At 41.5% G+C, this 12,976-nt stretch overlaps 1 long non-coding RNA gene across 1 annotated transcript in view; it reads right to left on the reverse strand.

The window, feature by feature from the left end:
* Positions 1-4,881: 4,881 nt before the first annotated feature.
* The window catches only part of LOC140847962 (uncharacterized), a 58,993-nt gene continuing 50,898 nt past the window's right edge, over positions 4,882-12,976 (reverse strand). The window contains exon 4 of the long non-coding RNA XR_012128320.1: positions 4,882-8,594. This is a non-coding gene — a long non-coding RNA (uncharacterized lncRNA). The remainder of the gene's footprint in view (positions 8,595-12,976) is intronic.

Below are 12,976 nucleotides of genomic sequence, written 5' to 3' on the forward strand. Positions count from 1 at the left end.
TTATTTTCTCAAAGAACCAGCTCTTGGTTTCGTTGATTTTTGCTATTGTTTTATTCTTCTCAATTTTGTTTATTTCTTCTCTGATCTTTATTATGTCCCTCCTTCTGCTGACTTTAGGCCTCATTTGTTCTTCTTTTTCCAGTTTTAATAATTGTGATGTTAGACTATTCATTTGGGATTGTTCTTCCTTCTTCAAGTGTGCCTGGATTGCTATATACTTTCCTCTTAAGACTGCTTTCGCTGCATCCCACAGAAGTTGGGGCTTAGTGTTGTTGTTGTCATTTGTTTCTATATATTCCTTGATCTCTATTTTGATTTGTTCATTGATCCATTGATTATTTAGTAGCATGTTGTTAAGCCTCCATGTGTTTGTGAGCCTTTTTGTTTTCTTTGTAGAATTTATTTCTACTTTCATACCTTTGTGGTCTGAAAAATTGGTTGGTAGAATTTCAATATTGTGGAATTTACTGAGGCTCTTTTTGTGAGCTAGTATGTGGTCTATTCTGGAGAATGTTCCATGTGCACTTGAGAAGAATGTATATCCTGTTGCTTTTGGATGTAAAGTTCTATAGATGTCTATTAGGTCCATCTGTTCTAGTGTGTTGTTCAGTGCCTGTGTGTCTTTACTTATTTTCTGCCCGGTGGATCTATCCTTTGGGGTGAGTGGTGTGTTGAAGTCTCCTACAATGAATGCATTGCAGTCTATTTCCCTCTTTAGTTCTGTTAGTATTTGCTTCACATATGCTGGTGCTCCTGTATTGGGTGCATATATATTTAGAATGGTTATATCCTCTTGTTGGACTAAGCCCTTTATCATTATGTAGTGGCCTTCTTTATCTCTTGTTACTTTCTTTGTTTTGAAGTCTATTTTGTCTGATATTAGTACTGCAACCCCTGCTTTCTTCTCACTGTTGTTTGCCTGAAATATGTTTTTCCATCCCTTGACTTTTAGTCTATGCTTATCTTTGGGTTTAAGGTGAGTTTCTTGTAAGCAGCATATAGATGGGTCTTGCTTTTTTATCCATTCTATTACTCTATGTCTTTTGATTGGTGCATTAAGTCCATTTACATTTAGGGTGACTATTGAAAGATATGTACTTATTGCCATTGCAGGCTTTAGATTCGTGGTTACCAAAGGTTCAAGGTTAGCTTCTTTAGTATCTTACTGCCTAACTTAGCTCGCTTATTGAGCTGTTATATACACTGTCTGGAGAGTCTTTTCTTCTCTCCCTTCTTATTCCTCCTCCTCCCTTCTTCATATGTTGTGTGTTTTGTTCTGTGCTCTTTTTAGGGGTGCTCCCATCTAGAGCAGTCCCTGTAGGATGCCCTGTAGAGGTGGTTTGTGGGAAGCAAATTCCCTCAGCTTTTGCTTGTCTGGGAATTGTTTGATCCCACCATCATATTTAAATGATAGTCGTGCTGGATACAGTATCCTTGGTTCAAGGCCCTTCTGTTTCATTGCATTAAGTATATCATGCCATTCTCTTCTGGCCTGTAGGGTTTCTGTTGAGAAGTCTGATGTTAGCCTGATTGGTTTTCCTTTATAGGTGACCTTTTTCTCTCTAGCTGCCTTTAAAACTCTTTCCTTGTCCTTGATCCTTGCCATTTTAATTATTATGTGTCTTGGTGTTGTCCTCCTTGGATCCTTTCTGTTGGGGGTTCTGTATAATTCCATGGTCTGTTCGATTATTTCCTCCCCCAGTTTGGGGAAGTTTTCAGCAATTATTTCTTCAAAGACACTTTCTATCCCTTTTCCTCTTTCTTCCTCTTCTGGTATCCCTATAATACGAATGTTTTTCCTTTTGTATTGGTCACATATTTCTCTTAGTGTTGTTTCATTCCTGGAGATCCTTTTATCTCTCTCTATGTCAGCTTCTATACGTTCCTGTTCTCTGGCTTCTATTCCTTCAATGGCCTCTTGCATCTTATCCATTCTGCTTATAAATCCTTCCAGGGATTGTTTCACTTCTGTGATCTCTTTCCTGACATCTGTGATCTCCTTCCGGACTTCATCCCACTGCTCTTGCATTTTTCTCTGCATCTTATCCCACTGCTCTTGCATTTTTCTCTGCATCTCATCCCATTGCTCTTGCATTTTTTTCTGCATCTCTGTCAGCATGTTCATGATTTTTATTTTGAATTCTTTTTCAGGAGGACTAGTTAGGTCTGTCTCCTTCTCAGGTGTTGTCTCTGTGATCTTTGTCTGCCTGTAGTTTTGCCTTTTCATGGTGATAGAGATAGTCTGCAGAGCTGGTACAAGTGACCGCTGGAAGAGCTTCCCTTCTTGTTGGTTTGTAGCCTTTTCCTGGGAGAATAGCGACCTCTAGTGGCTTGTGCTGGGCAGCTGTGCGCAGACAGGGCTTCTGCTTCCTGCCCAGTTGCTTTGGGGTTTATCTCCACTGTTGCTGTGGGCTTGGCCTGGCTGGGGCTGTTCCTCCAAAATGGTGGAGCCCCGTTAGAGGGGGAGCAGCCAGGAGACTATTTATCTCCGTAAGGGGCCTCTGTGCTCCCTGCTGCCCAGGGGGTTAGAGTGCCCAGAGATCCCCAGATTCCCTGCTTCTGGTCTAAGTGACCTGTCCTGCCCCTTTAAGATTTCCAAAAAGCACTCTCCAAACCAAAACAACAACAGCAACAATGAGAGAGGGAACAGAAAGGAAAAAAAAAAGAAAAAACACGCGATTTTTTTTTTTTTCCTCAGGTGCCGGTCCCAGGCACCCGCGCACTGGTCCTGCTGCCCTGTCTCCCTAGCACCAGGGTCCCTGTCCTTTCAAGGCTTCCAAAAAGCACCCACCCACCGGTCCCGCAGGGAAGGAACGCTCAATATTCTTGGTCCTCAGGCACTGGTCCCACGCACCCGCTCACCAGTCCCGCCGCCCTGCCTCCCTAGCACCGGGGTCCCTGTCCCTTCAAGGCTTCCAAAAAGCACTTGGCAAAAAGAGAGAAAAAAAAGGGGAAAAACGCGCGATTTCTTCCGTCCTCAGGTGCTGGTCTCAGGCACCCACCCACCGGTCCCACAGGGAAAAATGCGGGATATTCTTTGTCCTCAGGTGCCGGTCCCAGGCACCTGCTCACCAGTCCCGCCGCCCTGCCTCCCTAGCACCGGGGTCCCTGTCCCTTTTAGGCTTCCAAAAAGCACTCGCAGAAAAGAGAAAAAAAAAAGGGGAAAAACGTGCGATTTCCTCTGTCCTCAAGTGCCGGTCTCAGGCACCCGCCCACCGGTCCCGCAGGGAAAAACGGGGGATATTCTTTGTCCTCAGGCGCCGGTCCCAGCCACCCGCTCACCAGTCCCGCCACCGTGCCTCCCTAGCACTGGGGTCCCCGTCCCTTCAAGGCTTCCAAAAAGCGCTTGCCAAAAAGAGAAAAAAAAAAAAGGGGAAAAACGCGCGACCTCCTCCGTCCTCAGGCACCGGTCTCAGGCACCCGCCCCCAGGTCTCGCAGGGAGAAACGCGGGATATTCTTTGTCCTCCGGCGCCGTTCCCAGGCACCTCCTCACCGGTCCCGCCACCCCGCCTCCCCAGCAACGGGGGCCCGTCCCTCTAAGGCTTCCAAAAAGCGCTCGCCAAAAAAAAAAACTGCTCCGGTTTCTCTCCACCCGCCGGGAGCCGGGGGGAGGGGCGCTCGGGTCCCGCCGGGCTGGGGCTTGTATCTTACCCCCTTCACAAGGCGCTGGGTTCTTGCAGGTGTGGATGTGGTCTGGATGTTGTCCTGTGTCCTGTGGTCTCTATTTTAGGAAGATTTTTCTTTGTTATATTTTCATAGCTCTATGTGTTTTTGGGAGGAGATTTCCACTGCTCTACTCACGCCGCCATCTTGGCTCCCGCCCCCAGCATGTTTATGATTTTTATTTTGAATTCTTTTTCAGCAAGACTGGTTAGGTCTATCTCCTTCTGAGGGGTTGTGATTTTGGTCTGTAGCAAATTCTTTTGCCTTTTCATGGCGATAGAGATAGTTTGTGGAGCTGGCACAAGTGCTGGCTGGGAGAATGTTCCTTCTTGCTGGTTTGTGGCCTTCCTTTCCTGGGAGAACAGCGACCTTTAGTGGTTTGTGCTGGGCAGCTGCATGCAGATGGGGCTTCTGATTCTTGCCCAGCTGCTATGGAGTTTAGCTCTGCAGTTGCTGTGAGCGTGGCCTGCCTCAGGCTGCTGCTCTGATATGGCGGAGCCGTGTCAGAGGGGAAATGGCCGGGAGGCTGTTTATCTCCGTGAGGGGCCTCTGAATTGCTCTGCTGTCCAGGGGGTTAGGGTGCCCAGAGTTCCCCGGAATTCCCACGTTCTAGGCTAAGTGTCCTGGGATGCTTCCATCCAGCTGTGGGGTCCCTGTCCCTTTAAGACTTTCAAAAAGCACTGGCTTTTCTTTGTCCCAGGGGCGCCAGCTGTGGGGACCCGCTCACAGGTCTTACTGTCTTGTTACCCTAGTTTCCAGCACCCCACGCACGCACTGTGTCTGCGCTCTGGTGCGGATGGCTGGGGCTGGGTGTTTAGCAGTCCTGGGCTCCCTCTCCCTCTCTGCTCCAACTCCTTTCCTCCTGCCAGGAGCTGGGGTGAGGGGCACTCAGGTCCCACCAGGCCAAGGCTTGTATCATACCCCCTTCGCGAGGCGCCGGGTTCTCGCAGGTGTGGATGTGGTCTGGATGTTGTCCTGTGTCTTCTGGTCTCTCTTTTAGGAAGAGTTGTCTTTGTTGTATTTTCAAAAATATATGTGGTCTTGGGAGGAGATTTTCGCTGCTCTACTCACGCCGCCATCTTGGCTCCACACCTATCCTGCTGCTTTTGGGTGTATAGTTCTGTAGATGTCTTTCAGGTCTATCTGTTCTAGTGTGTTATTCAGTGCCTCTGTGTCCCTACTTATTTTTTGTCTGGATGATCTGTCCTTTGGAGTGAGTGGTGTGTTGAAGTCTCCTAAAATGAATGCATTGCATTCTACTTCCTCCTTTAATTCTGTTAGTATTTGTTTCACGTATGTCAGTGTTCCTGCATTGGGTGCATAGATATTTATAATGGTTATATCCTCTTGTTGGACTGACCCCTTTATCATTACATAATGTCATTTATCTCTTATTACTTTCTTTGTTTTGAAGTCTATTTTATTTGATACAAGTACTGCAACACCTGCTTTTTTCTCCCTATTGTTTGTATGAAATATCTTTTAGTCTGTGTATATCTTTGGGTTTGAGGTGAGTCTCTTGTTGTCAGCATATAGATGGGTCTTGCTTTTTTATCCATTCTTTTACTCTGTGTCTTTTGATTGGTGCTTTCAGTCCATTTACATTTAGAATGAGTATTGACAGATATGTACTCTTTGCCATTGCAGGCTTTGGATTTGTTGTTACCAAAGGTTCAAGGGTAGCCTATTTACTATCTAACCATCTAATTTGACTCTCTTATTAAGCTATTATAAACACGGTGTGATGACTCTTTATTTCTCTCCCTTATTATTCTTCCTCCTCTCTTCTTTATATGTTAGGTGTTTTATTTTGTGTTTCCTTTGGCTGCTTTTGTAGATAGTTGATTTTTTTTTTGCCTTTAGTTGTTTTTCAGTTGGTCCACTTTCTTTGCTGTGATTTAATTTTCTCTGGTGACATCTATTTAGTCTTAGGAGTGCTTCCATCTAGAGAAGTCCCTTTAAAATATTCTGTAAAGTTGGTTTGTGGGAGGCAAATTCCCTCAACTTTTGCTTATCTGGAGATTGTTTAATCCCTCCTTCAAATTTAAATGATAATCATGCTGGATACAGTATTCTTGGTTCAAGGCCCTTCTGTTTCACTGCATTAAGTATATCATGCCATTCTCTTCTGGCCTGTAAGGTTTCTGTTGAGAAGTCTGATGATAGCCTGATGGGTTTTCCTTTGTAGGTGACCTTTTTCCTCTCTCTGGCTGTCTTTAAAACTCTGAACTTGTCCGTGATCTTTGCCATTTTAATTATTATGTGTATTGGTGTTGTCCTCCTTGGGTCCCTTCTGTGGGGAATTCTGTGTACTTCCCGTGGTCTAATCGATTATTTTCTCCCCCAGTTTGGGGAAGTTTTCAGCCATTATTTCTTCAAAGACACTTTCTACCCCTTTTTATCTCCTTTTCTTCTTCTGGTATCACTATAATGCAGATAGATACTGTTCTGTTTGGGTTGGTCACAGTTCTCTTAATAGTCTTTCATTCCTAGAGATCCTTTTATCTCTGTGTGTCTCAGCTTCTCTGTATTCCTGTTCTCTGATTCCTATTCCATTAACAGTCTCTTGCACCTCATCCAGTCTGCTCTTAAGATCCTCTATTGATTGTTTCATTTCTGTTACCTCCCTCTGGATTTCATCCCTTAGCTCTTTCATATTTCTCTGCAGAGCCATCAGCATGGTTATCACTTTTATTTTGAATTATTTTTCAGGTTGATTGGTTATATCTATCTCACTAGGCCCTCTCTCTGGGGTTGTCTGAGTGATTTTTGACTGGACCAGATTCTTCTGCCTTTTCATGGTGATAGAAGTGGTCACAGGCAGGTGGCGTATGTGTCAGCAGGGAGAACAAAATCCCTTCTTGCTCGTTGGTCACCTTGCCCTTCCCCACTGCCTGTGCCGGTTACCCGCACACCAATAGCAGTCTCTGGGATAATCTATTGAGCTACCATGGGTGGGGAAGCCCTTGGGATAGCCTAGCGCACTGCGGGTGGTGGCTGACTTGCTGGGTGTGTTCTCCTGTCAGAAGAGCACCCCTTCCTGCCTTCTGGACCTTGCTCTGGCTTCCTCTGTTCCAGTTAGCTGCGCGCTGGGAGAAGACTGTGTGGTTGCTGTGGGCAGGGCTCTGCCACCGATGTGGCAGGTCAGCTAGTTTGCTTGCAGTGCCGGCCAGGCAGAATGAATGGCAGGCTGCTTATCACCATCAGGGGCTTCAGGGCTGCTTTACCCCCCAGGGGTTTAGGGTGCCTGAAGTTCCTCAAGATTCCCAGCCTGCTGGCCTGAGTGTGCCAGGATGATTTTGTCCAGCTGTTGAGCCCTTGTCCCTTTAAGACTTTTAAAAAGCGCCTGCTTTTCTTTTGTCCCAGGGGAGCTAGCTGTGGGGACCTGCTCGCATTCTCAGTCTCAAATTTTACTTTTCAGTTTCTCTAATATCCAGTACACCATGCAATGCGTGTCTGTGTACCCAGTGCAAATTACTAGGGCTGGTTATTTAGCAATCCTGTGCTTCCACTCCCTCCCCACTCTTTTTTTCTCATACCAGTGAGTTGGGGTGGGGGTGGGGGCGCTCGGGTCCCACCGTGTCATGGCTTTGTATCTTACCCTTTTCGTGAGATGCTGAGTTCTCGCAGGTGTAGATGTAACCTGGCTGGTGTACTCTTACTTCTGGTCACTCTTTTAGGAATAGTTGTATTTGCTGTATTTTCAAAAACATGTATGGTTTTGGGAGGAGATTTCCACTGCCCTACTCACGCCACCATCTTGAGCCCCCTCCTTAATTAATCATTTTAAATTCAAATGTGTAAATTTAAAGATCAAATTTGCTTTGTGGAACAATTCATGAATAGGGAAACAGTCCATCTAGGAAACAGAAAGGAATTTCAAAGAGCCATACAAAATGGGAGAGTTTTATAAGAAGTAGGGGACAGGGGCAACAAAAAAGCAGATTACCTCATCTTTCTTTGGGGATGAAAGGGTTTTATAGAGCGAATTACCTCACTACTGCTGACCAGGAAATTCCAGACTGACCTATTAAGATTACATTCGTCAGGGAGGTTGAAACTGCAGTTAGGTTAGTTACTATGTTTCAGTTTGGTGACATGGATTTAGCACAAGTGACGATTTTGGCCTGTTGACTCTTTTTTGACATATGCCATTACCATTTGTAAACTTCCTCCCAAAATACATCACTGATTTAGAGGGCCCTGGAGAAACAAAGTCCAAAAGTGAGTAATGTGAAAACTATGAATCTCTGTCAAAAAGCAGAAGAAATGTGAGCACAGATTTATTCAAAATTCCCTCTGAATATCCAGTGGAGAAGTCCAATGGTGTCAGATTCCCAGTGTGATAGTGGTTAATAATCTAAACTACTCTAAGGTCTCGTATGGCCGTTTATTTTCTTCCTGTCATTACCACTTAGCTTTCCCAATTCTCCCCATCATGATACCTTGCTTGGTCTTCTGTTATATATTTATATAAAACGCCCAATTTCACACTAAACGCTGGTTTCAGAGACTTTTCAAAACACACACAAAAAAACAGAACAATCAGCAAATGCCCAACAAGGTATATGGTTTTATTTATAGGCAGTAACAGGTGCAGATATGCTTATTTCCTGCACAAAGCACAGCATAGTTGATAGGCCATCCAGCTTTAGTTTTTGTTATTGCAAGGGTAACAGAACAGTCCTTTAAAATCTATGTTCTTAGCCACATCCCTGTGGTCCAGGAAATGCAAAGTGTGAAAAGGATCGATAAATGTTTGTAGAAAGAATTAGTCATGTTAGCAGATTTTTCAGTTTGTTTTACTTATATATTCTTGCTATATTTTGCATGATGTATTTGTGGAATTGTTGTCTGGAATTCCAGAACACATTACAATAGCTATTAGAAATGTGGTTTGAAGGCCAGAAGATGAAGATTTTGTTGTAATCTGGAAGAGAAAAAATAGATTTAGCTCAATTAGTAAATATCATTTGAACACATTCCATATACCAGGAATTATACCAGGCACAGGGGATACAAAGATGAATACAGCATATTCCCTGGTCTCAACTAGTTCATCTTTTCATCATCTTTCCACCACTGTTGCATTAGTCTCTTGATTCAACTCCCTCCCTCCAGTCTTGCCCCTCTCTAAGCCACCCACCTCACTGCAGCACAGCAGCCCATCTAAAATGCAAGTCCAACCTTCAGAAAGTCCAACTTCTTTAGCCTCATAGCTAAGACTTCAAGACAGTGCCTCTCTCTGTCTCCCGTCACTCTTCACCTTAACATATAATTACGCTCTGATTATATCCAACTCTTTGAGCTTTGTGCACATGTGCCCTGTTAATTTACACCTCTGAGACTTTTTTCATGGCCTGAGCCTCTGCCAGGCTTTCCTTTCTCAGTGTCTTCTTTTAGCTCAATTTTATCCTATCTTCAAGGTTCAGTTAATTTCCTCCATGGAGCCTTTCCTGAATGTTCTAGGTAATCTAAGTTCTCTGATAATGTGTGGGAATACCTCTAACATTTTACTTAGCATATTATATTGGAATTATATATATATGTCTCTTCCCTCCTGGCTCCTAGTTCATCCTTAACTGTTGTTTACTGAATAAAATGGAATTGAATTGATAATCTTTAAGACAATTACTCCTTTAAATTGTACATTTGTTCATTGAAATTAAATGTTGCTAGTAACTTTTTATAGTAGCTAATGCAACCTACCAAGTCCTAGAGAAGAATTTTTAAAAATGGAGCATTATATACCATTTACTGTGGCTTTCTTCTGCTAAAAAAAAAAGTCAGATGTCCTATTTTCAATGATTGGAGATAGTTTTCCAACCAAATATAAATGTAATCCTGTAAGAAAATCTCTTCAATCACAGCACAACCCTAAAGTCCATAATGGTACAAATTACAGGTTTATTGTTTTTATGAAATAATGACTAATCCAGAAGTACTGTCATTTTCCCAGATGAGGACAATCCAGACTTAGCCTCACAAGGCTGTTCACAGATGACAGTCATTTTGAAAGGAAGCTCTAATGAACAATGTGATTTCTCTGCCTGCATGCTTTCCTTTGAGAACCACCCATCCCCACTCTGTGTGGTCCAGGTGGGAGAGCATTCATTGAGCCCATCCTCTAAATGATGCCTTCGGATTAAACTGTCCATGTAGCAAAAGCAGCTGCTTCAGAGGTGAGTTCATGACTCAAAACTAGAAAAACCAGAGCCCTTCCCGTGACTAATACCTCTTTCCGTAAGGCACAGAAGCTGCACACAAACTGAGGTGGTAAATCGCTATCCAACTGAGTTACTATCACTTGCAACCAGGAGTTTTATCTAATACAAGAAGAATATTGTTTATAGACTCTTTCCAGTAATGATATAGTTCGCAGCAGAGCAGCCTTATACAACATTTCATAACAGTAAACAAAGCAACTTTCTATACCTTTTTATAACTAAAAACACAACCTTCTATACTTTATAACTGTAAATAAATTTCTGCAACATTTTATAAATGAAAACAAAATAACTTTCACAATATTTTATATTGTTAATGGCAAACAGAAGTTTAATATGACTGGGAAGACGCCACCTATTTGACATTTTGAACACATATAAAGTCTTATTTATATTACTTTTAAAAATTAATGACTATAAGTTGATGAACAGTTTCAGATACTAAAATGTTAATTACCTAATGAATTTAATAACTATAACATGCTGGAATTTTTTAAAAATTCATGACTTGTAAAAAAAATCCAGAAAATCCAAAAAAAAAAAGATTAAAATGACAAATTTTAAAGAATTTTTTTTTGTGACTGATCAAATTACAAAACTGGATGAAATACACCAAACTGACATTTAACTTAGTACAGTTTTGGGTTCTTCCAGAAATAGAATCTTAAGCCAGCCAGTCCGGAATCTCCTGGTCAGCACCAGTTAGGCAATCTGCTGCTAAGAGTCCTGTCATCCCCTAAAGGAACATAACCTTGCAACAACCAAGCTGCTTTTTGGCCTAGGGTCACTTTCTTGTTCCTGCTTCCTTCTGCCTTTAAGTCTCTCATTTTGTACAGCTTCTCGGAGCTCCCTTCTGTCTGCTAGGTGGGATACTGTCTGATCAACAAATCACTGCATCAAACCCATAAGATCTTCAAAATTAAAAAAAAAAAAGACACTGGATGAAATATAGATATGAAATACATCTTTCAAGATATATAGTAAGCATGATATGATCTAATCTTTTTTCCCTGGAATCACTAGTAAAACCAGAATGTGACTTCCTTTTAGTTAAGTTTTTACTTTTATTTTTTTTCCAATACAGCTGTCTTCATTAGGATAAATAGGCTATTTTGACCAGAAAGGTTCACAGAATACTGAGTATCTGTACACATGGTCTAAACATTGAGAGGAGTATTATGTCTGAAATTTTTATCTTACTAATGTGTAAAACCCAGAAATGATAAATTTATCCCTGGATTATTGAGTGTCACTTTCTACATTTGTCTTTATATTTCACTAGACTATAATCTTGTTAAGAAAATTAATTTTTGCATTCCTTTCCTAGAGTACAGTTAGGTAATCAGCTGGTGTTTAATTAACATTTTTTCAATGAAAAATGAGCTTTAAGTGTACACACACACACACATGAAAATGAACATTGACCAGAAGCCTCTCAGAGGTAACAGAGAGCTACATCATGCAGATTTGGGGACGCCGCTGATAAGTTAAGAATTGAAGAAATTCCAAAACAGAGTTGTAAGAATTCTTTTTTTTTTTTAAATGCTTATGTTTAACACATTAATGCTTTATAATATAAAATATAGAATGCAATATAATTAATAAATTATATCACAAAATAATAAGAGGATTTATTTAAGAATTATTCATAGTATTCCATAGGCTGTATGGCTGTATTAAAATTAAAATTTTTTTAATTGTGTAATTGATATACAATATTATATTAATTTCATGTATGCAACTCAATGATTCAACAGTTGCAGACATTAGTAACAGGGACACCAATTTAAAGTTACAGGATGAATTCCTTCTTTTCATTATAATAATGTATCTCTATAGAGACTATTCCCATTGCCAAAGATTGAGGCCCAACAGGTTGAGGCCCGTTGCAGCCAGGGCCAGTAGCCCCGTGGGCCTATCTGTAAAAGAACACCTTGGTATCAGAGAAATGAGAGAGAATCTTCATCATAATCATCATGATCAACAAAAGAAACTCTTGAACTACATGAAGTTGCAGCAGTTTGATCCACAGTTGCAGCTTAATATCATGCCTTAGGAGTTGAGGAGCCAAGGACACAAGGAAGTACAAAAGGCACACTTGCCTTCTAGGGGCAGCTATGTGAACAGATCATGTTCTATCCCCCTTGGCAGAAGCCAGTCTAGGTTTGACAAAGGAGAGAGACTACCACTAGGAAGTGCAGCTGGATCTCATAACCTTCAGTGTAATTCACCCCAAGTCACTTTCCCCTTGGATATCTCGAGTGCTGGCCTTCAGATGCACTCCTTGAAAATTCTGACCCCCACACAGGTACACTCTCTTCCTCTTAACTCCCTGTAACACTTACAGATGCTTTTCCTTTATTCACAGAAGTAGCTAAATGGTTATGCTTAAAAAATGGCAGGAGTTAGTGAATTAGGGGCAAATGACCCAGGGAGAAGTGAGGAGAAGATCAGGAAAGAGGGGTTGGGGTGAGCTGAAATGTACCTAGCATTTTTTGACACCATGAGTGGATTCTTTTTGTTTAATTTTTTTAAGGTGTCATAAATCTATTTTTTATGATACCATGAGTGGATCCTTTTTAATAATCAATAAATTAAATGAATGATAGTAATGACCAGAGAGGAAATCTCAACTGTGAAAAATTTCCTCTAGTAAACTTGATACATATGTATGTGTGCCTGTAAAAAAATAAATAAAAATTAAATAAGATAAATACACACTACAAAAAGGAAAAGGCACAAGTGTTTTAATTAAAATTTTTTTTAATTGTATAATTGATATACAATATTATATTAATTTCATGTATGCAACTCAATGATTCAACAGTTGCAGAAATTAGTAACAGTTATACACAGTTATTATCTGTCAATGCAGAAAAATGTTGCAAAACCACTAACTATATTCTCCATGCTGCACTTCCATCCCCATGACCAACTTCTGTTATGATTGAGATTTTTGTGTCTCTTTATCCTCCTCGCCCACCCCAACCACACACTCCAGCCCCTCCCCCATGGTAATCATGAGTGACTTCTCAGTTCTCTGAGTCTACTGCTGTTTTGTTCATTTTGTTTTGTTTTTAGATTC

This window comes from Manis javanica, chromosome 2 (assembly GCF_040802235.1).
Source record: "Manis javanica isolate MJ-LG chromosome 2, MJ_LKY, whole genome shotgun sequence".
NCBI lineage: Eukaryota > Metazoa > Chordata > Mammalia > Pholidota > Manidae > Manis > Manis javanica.